Source organism: Cupressus sempervirens, chromosome 4 (genome assembly GCF_028749045.1).
Source record: "Cupressus sempervirens isolate cs-2001-9-10 chromosome 4, ASM2874904v1, whole genome shotgun sequence".
Classification (NCBI taxonomy): domain Eukaryota; kingdom Viridiplantae; phylum Streptophyta; class Pinopsida; order Cupressales; family Cupressaceae; genus Cupressus; species Cupressus sempervirens.
This window is the reverse complement of record NC_143121.1, coordinates 164531762-164540044: the sequence shown is the minus strand read 5'-3', so window position 1 is coordinate 164540044 and position 8283 is coordinate 164531762.

The window sequence follows — 8283 nt, the reverse complement described above, 5'->3', positions numbered from 1 at the left end:
AAGGAAACTCTATTTACATCTTCTAAACTTGATTACACACAAATTACACTGAATTATCTCATAAAAGTACCTCTCATATGCCTCATAAACATTAACCTTTAAGCCAAGGTTTTATGAAAAAAATTACAATTACTGTTAAAATTGCTTAGAAAAAAATGAAAAGTAGAAAATAGGACCAAAGTAGAATATTGTTATATTACTTTTAGAAGGTGAAAAGGCTCAAAAACTACATTAAATATGACTTGAGATACAAAAACACCAAACTCTCCAAGGAGGAAATATTTCAAGTCCAAGGAGATAAACTATATGAACTCACTCAAGAATTCCAAGGAGAATGGAATAAATAGGTTTCATACCAAATCAACTATTGGAAATATAAGAGGAGTAACTAAGAGGGGAGGGGTGTATCATTTACTATGAATATAAATCCTAGATCCATTAGATGCCAATATAAATTAAAACATAAACTCTGATTAAATTGTATTCTACTATTACTCAACAAACACACAAGTACTCAGTTTATAGTAGCAAATGTTTTAACTTGACAAGCACTATGAATAAACTTTAACTTGGGAATAACTCAATATATTGATCTTAATCTGATTAACCTTAAATTTAGCTTAGTTGTATATACATAAAATAAATAGCATGAACACAAGGGATGCCAAGATTTGACATGGAAATCAAATTTGGAAAATACCACCAATTGTGACTAGTTACTGATTTTCACTCTTATGAAGTGATCCCTCTTAGGAGCCAACCCTATTAAAGGTTACAAAACACACTATTAAGTGTGACCCTATTAGAGGATTCGATCGGCTTGTTAGGAGTAAACTTTTTAGAGGTCTTTAAGAAGTAGAAATGCCACCTTGTTAGTGGATTTACAAGTGGTTGTTAAGACAACTCTGTTAAGAAATTTAGATCACTACTACAAATGGTTAGAGAGTAATAATTAAATGAGCTGATTTCTAATGTAACCGAATTGCTGATTACAGATCTCAAGTTTGGCTTGTATACTTGATCTTTTTTAATACAATGTATCTTTGCATCTCAACAAGGATATTCTACTTAACCTTCTAATTTTCTTCCTCTAAGTATCTTCAAATCTTCTATTATGTTCCACACATTCAATTCTCAACTTGATGTTATATTTATATCTTACACATTGTCATGTCAGTTTGAATACAACTTATAATACTTAATATTCATTTCCTCGGTCAGTTAGAACCAACAATCAAATCAATTAAAGTTAATATGCCAAAACAAGGAAATCCTTCATTATCTGACTCTACTCAGTAGACACTAAGTCAAAAAATGATTTCCTATGTTAGCCAAGTGAACTTGGTTAACACTACATATTGATAGAGTTCATTTGGTATCCAAGTGAGCTCAGTTAACACTAAACTTCTACAACTTTATTTTGACACCCAAGTGAACTTCATAGACACTAAACTTGGCAAACTCTAGAATGCTTTGGCAGAAAAAGGAAACTATCTTCATTTCTTGAGTGAGCTCATTATACACTAATTGGAAATGATATGAGATTTTGTGTAACATCAAAGATAATACACAATTAATTAATTATTTTCAACATCGACATCATTCCCTCACATTGGAAACATATCCATAACTTCCATCAAATCCAATAATGCAAAAGAAAAATAGCATCTACTAAAATCTGGTGACCTAGACATTAAATATTAACTCCATAGATCATGTGGAATGTTGAAAGCTTTCCTCAACTAGTAGAAGGAAAATCTAATAGATTTAAATCCCCATAGGAAATGTGCTTGTGTCATGCAAACAAGGCCCAAAAGTTACTTGAAATCAAGGAAATTACCCTTTGGATGCCTATTAAGTTCATCTATAGACCTTGACTAGCTCACAAAAGAAAAAGAAAACACTCTTTGTGAAAATACAAAGGAAATCTAGTCATTGATCATTACAAAAAATATATGCCACAAAGTCGAAGAAACATAACCTTAGCATGGGACCACAACTCCCACTAGCATATAAAATCCCCAAAAATATGACCTGGCACAACTCCCCATAAAAAAGTAGCAAATTGGGTGTAGGAAGGAATAACATGAAAAATCAACCCCCTAAATTTTGGGCCTTAAAGCCCTAAGAAAATATTACAACACTATAACTCTCTAGAATGGAGACATGTGGGAGAATGAAAAGTTAAGTTATATTGTATGAGTCCAATGTCATTAACTTCTTAAAGATGGCTGACGTAAAAGATTTTACATGTGGTAATAACATGGGAATTTGAATGCGAAGGAAAGTGAAACTACCATTACTTCACAAAAATAGTGACACATGGCCAAAATAAAAACATGGGATATCATGAGACTTAACACACCGTGACAATCAAGTTGTTCAGCCAAAGAGTAGACCAAACCACTTATCCAAATAACCCACATGTGAAGAATCCATCCCATTTGAAATTTCTCAAATTAGTTATCTATGTTGTGCTGAATGGGATGAAAATAGCCATCAATCATGTCACAATATATAGAAGAAAATACATGCAAATGGAAGAATATATAAAATAGGGAGATCAATTTATCCTCTTGTGCTAAAACAAAAAGAAACAAAGATCACCTAAAGCAATCAAATTACGACATATACAAAATAAACATGGGAGAAAACAAAACAGAAAAACCTAAGGACTACTATGGTAGATTAAATCCATATCAAGTATTTTGGATACCTATACTATCTCAATAAAATAATGCTAGGGGAAGGATGGCAGGGTAAAAGCATAGATCTGTGTCACCATTTGTGATACAAAAACTTGTTTTGGTCAAATCTCATTTCTCTATCAAAACTCAATTTTAAAAAAAAAACTAAAAATACCCTTTTATAGATTTCAGATTCTATATCATCATTATATAAATTTTTGAGTCTTTTGATTAGTTATAATATGTTATAATCTAAAAATATTATAAGCCGATATTTCAACATTTCAGAAGATGCTCTCTCAAAAAATGAAAAGAAATAGTAAATCATATCAAAAAAATAAAATAAAAAATATTTATCACTAGAGGACAGAATCCTCTTCATGAATATGTAATTTTTTTTCAAGAAGGTATAGATTTGATAGGGAAGTTTTGACGGGAGGAAAAAACTGTTGGATTCTGACAAGGTCGAACTTGAGTACTTATAACAAAGAAAATATACATAAAAAATAATTATTTCTTTTTTTGTGCACTAGCTATACATGTCATCTATAAAATATTTTCAAATCATAACAAAAAAAGATGATATGCGCATACTTGTTTGACGGGAACTACATCCTATATTTTTTATAGTTAAAAAAGGGACTTCAAAATAAAATAAAATGAATAAATTCTTAGTCAAAAAAATAATAAAAATTATAGGAATAGAATTCATACAATTCTACACATTTCATCAGTTTACATCATCTTCATATTTTAAATGCAAATACCATTTTTTTTGTCATTAATGTTGAACTGTCACATTCTGATATCACTTTTCTTTATAAAAGGTGACACAGGTTTGTGCTTTTACCCGGCAATTCATTAGAGGAACAAACTCCGTCATAGTAGAAATCACTAGTTCTTAAGAAAATATTTTGAGAGTCACTTAAAATTCACTCTATTTATAAACTAATTTACTCATGATATAACATAACATAATTATTAAATATAAAGTAATTACACACACACACACACACACACACACACACACACACACACACACACACACACACACACACACACACACACACACACACACACACACACACACACACACACACACACACACACACACACACACACACACACACACACACACACACACTCACACACATGCGCACGCATGCACGCACGCACGCACACATGCACACAAATGCGCACACGCGCGCGCGCGCGCGCACGCACGCACACGCACACACACACACACACGCACACACACACACACACACACACACACACACACACACACACACACACACACACACACACACACACACACACACACACACACACACACACACACAATCAATTAGAAACTCAAGATTAATTTTCAATAGAAAAAAATCCTTAAAATATGACATAGGATATCATAAACATGAACAACACAAAGAGGTGCATATATTAAACTTCATAAGAAAAATGTAAATACAAAGGACCACAACCTTCTCAAATAGGTGAGGTGAAAACAAATTCTCCACTATAACAATCAAGCCAAGTATTCAATAATCCAATCATTTTTTTTTTTTGAGATAATGCAAGGATATAGTTATGTAAGATCGTGGCATTCTCTCAAGAAAACATCAATAATAATAAAAATTTGAGGTCATAGTAGTACCTATGAAACAATGTGAAGTTGATGTATGTTACTTGCAAGGGTGCATCATTAAAAAAAAATATAAGTGCATATACATATAGAGAAGATAGTATAAACAATGATAAGGATTGACACACAAGGTATATGCCACCAAGTTAGTGTATCCTAGATTATCGTTAGTCATACAAGAAAGTAACTTGTTGTAAGACATGTAATAATCTAGTATGCATAAAATTTTGGATTAGATAAAAGTATAATAGCTAGATCATGTGGTCCATCATGTAACTAGTATTAGTATCATGTAATAAAAATTAGTAATCAAATCTTGAGATTCAAATATCTCAATCTAAATCATGTAAAAAAGCACAAATAAACTATAATTGTGAAAAAAATAGTGTATCGGTTTGAATCATAATCATATAAAAAGCATAATCATCATCTAGAGATATTAAAGTAAGGCATGAATATAATCTGGTAAATGATAGTAGTGCTATGATAAGATCATGTCCTAGATGCAAAGATGAAGCCATGTGCTAGGATACCACAGAACACCAATTTAATTCATATGTAATTTTAGTATCTTTTACCAAAAAAATTATAGTCTTGTAATATTATAGATATATAATAGTCCACACATTCTGATTATGATAATTTTTCATTTTCATTTATTTCTTATGTGAGAAATTCAATGATACATTGGAAACATAATTATAACATTTCTTCTTTTTTTAGTAGATTTTTTTAAAATATATGCTTTATTTAGCTTATTTTGATATTTAAGTAAATTAAATAAAAATAATTACTATTTTAGTGAATGATTTTCCTCTTTAGCTAAAGAATACAATCTTCTCTAAAATCATTAAATAACATGTATGAATATTATTTATAAAATAAATGTGGTAAAATATGTAAGTAGGCATGAATCAATTCAACCATTAACATTTTTGTTAGGATGTTTTCAATCAAGCATAAAATAGGTCTCTTACTAGGGACCCAAAACCCAAAAAATATTACAAAATGATTTAATCATGAAAGTCTGAAATGAAATGATATCCACTACACAAGACATGCCCCTAGGCAAAACAAACACTAACTAAGAAAAACCCACCTCCAAAATAAAAATATCAAACTAAAAATCTAAAAAACAAACAAAAATAGAAAGGAAAAAATAAAACACATCTAAAAGAGACTAAACTAACTCTTCCACCTTACCTTGCAAATCTTGTTGAATGGATTTGATATTATTAGTGAGCACTATAATGTCTTTTCTATCTATCTGGGTTCCTTTCTCATTCTTCATTTTCTTCTTGGTGTTAGAGAAGACATATTTACCAAGATTAGAGTCATCCATTCTCTTCTCAACTTCCTCTAATTTCAACATGAGCTTGACATTATTTTCCTAATCCACATCACCCAACACTTTGTTAATGTATTTGACATTGGCCTTAAGAAGACCTTAACATCTAGAAAGAGCATCTTTGGTCACATTTTCCATTTTGTAAATTTTTGGCTTCATCTCATTGATCATCTCAACATTACCCCTCTTATCTACCACCTTCTCCTACAACCACATCTCCTCTACTTTTTTCTGGATATCATAAATTTTATCTTCTAGGACTCATCATCTTAGGTTCAATGTTTTAACAGAATTTAAGGTCCATTTGTCAATCCTAAAAGTGTATACATGGACTACTTTTAATGTTTGTAAAACAACATGAGGCAGATTGGTCACCAAATATTTAATATATTTCTTGATAAGTTTGACATTGAACTCCTCTTTAACTACTTTCAACATAGGAATCTTATCCTTTCTTCTTTCTTTTTCCTTACTTAATTTCTTATCAATTTTTTGTCAGGCTTCCAACTTTGTACCTATCCCTAAAACTAATTGTCTTCATGATTCTATAGATACCTAATAATATCATGGTCAACATATTCATCATAGTTAACTAGGTTAAGGGCTTCATCAAGGCCTTCATTTTCCACTTTATCTTGAGTGTTTTGGCTGTCCTTTTTCTTTATAATCACCAAGAATACTAAACACTTTATGAATAAAGAATTGGGAAGGATGAGAAATAGGGTCATTACTACCACTAAAATATCTTTCAATGGACTCATAGTTTTTAGTTTCCATTGAATTCTCCATTTTTAGTGTCAATTTCTCCTCACCCTTGGAGCCTTATTTTTTTTCTTCTTCATACTCTCTTTATTGATTTAGGCCTAAGAAAAGTTTCACTTAGTTAATCTAGATATTCTTCTTTTTACAAGAACTAGGTGAACCCATATCTAATTCTCCTAAAATCCTTTTTCCTTTTCCTAAATGTTATCCCAAACTTTAGGCTTTCAACTTTGTTCAGAAATCTTCCTAAGAATATTGCCAAGGAAAATTTTATTAACATAGCTATTATTTATTCTTATAAAGGCCTCATCTAACATAGTTTCTCCTAGTTTATGTCATAAGGCTTTGATGCTATGAGAGAGGGAAAAGAAGTTAGAAGGGGAATAAGACCCTTCTTTTGTACCCAAAATGATTATGTAACTCAAAATGATATGTGTGCACCCTATTAGATAATATCTCCCATCAAGTGAAGCATACTTAATTATAGCACTCAAAACTAACCTCCAAAGAAATTTCATATAAGACATTGTATAAATCAAACCCTTTTCTCTAACCAATTAACCATCAATTTCTTTAAAAAAATTCCTAGTAGCCATCTCTCGATACTTAACGTCATGCAAGAAAAGCTTATATTTGGCACTAGGATCCATAATTTATGTCATTATCACAACATTATGTTATATTTGTTCTCACTGCCACTTTTTATTTCTATGTTTATGCATCCACCTCTAGCTTTGTCATTTATATTTTTTCTATGTAGGAAACTAATTAAAATTCCTATAGTTTTTGAAAAAATTCCTTCTCCTTCCTACATTTATTTCAATTACTAAGCACCTGTATTCTCATTCTCCCTCAAGTTTTTACTATTTGTAGAGTTGAGCTTATAATTTTTCTATCAAATAGATAAAAAATTTCAAGAAGAAACAGGACAAAAACAACCCATAAAACATGCAAAAATTTCATTGCCACATTATTACAACTCATTCACTTCCTAAAATAATGAAATTTCACTTCCTAAAGCACTCTTGTTATATAAGGAAATAATTGAAATGACCATATTTTTTCTTAGTGTCTTATCATGATCAATAAGAGCCTTAATTTCATAATTCATCTCATCCACTCGATACAAAGACATGATGACTCCTTTTGTCAAGGATGTAAACATATGCAACAATTATGATAGTCTAGTCATACCTCAAAATAAGAGTGAAGAGTTCCATGAGAGTAGACCTATTTTTTATTTGCAAAATAAGTAATTAATATCAATCTAAAACTTATCATTCATTCTAGACCTCCAAAACATTACATTTTTAATTTAAAAAATCCTTTGTACATGCAGAAATGATTTATTGTTTCTTTTAGATTCGGTATCGAAAAACACTTATAAATTACTTGTCATTCTAAAAACAAAAACAAAAAATGGAAAAAAAACATTTATATTATAAGGTGCAATTTTACCTATGAAAATCTTATTTAATAATTAATGTGATATTTTTAGGTATACTTAATTTCTTTCTCAAATGTTAAAATTATAAATAAGGGTAATAAGCTTGTTGATAACAATTAACCTATACTTCGCATTTTTGAGGGTTTCATGCCTCTAAACGATTTTTTAAAAATATATCTAAATGTTAGATATAATGAATATAAACAATGAAAAATATACTATACATTTTAAATTTAATCCTACAAATGAGCTATTTAATATTGATTATTTATTTTAAAATTCAAAAGTTCAAAAAAATAAAATATTTTTAAAATAAATAAATTTAATTATATTAATTATTAAAAGTTTTATTATAAAAGCATGTTGTACAATAATATAATTTACATATTTGTAATAA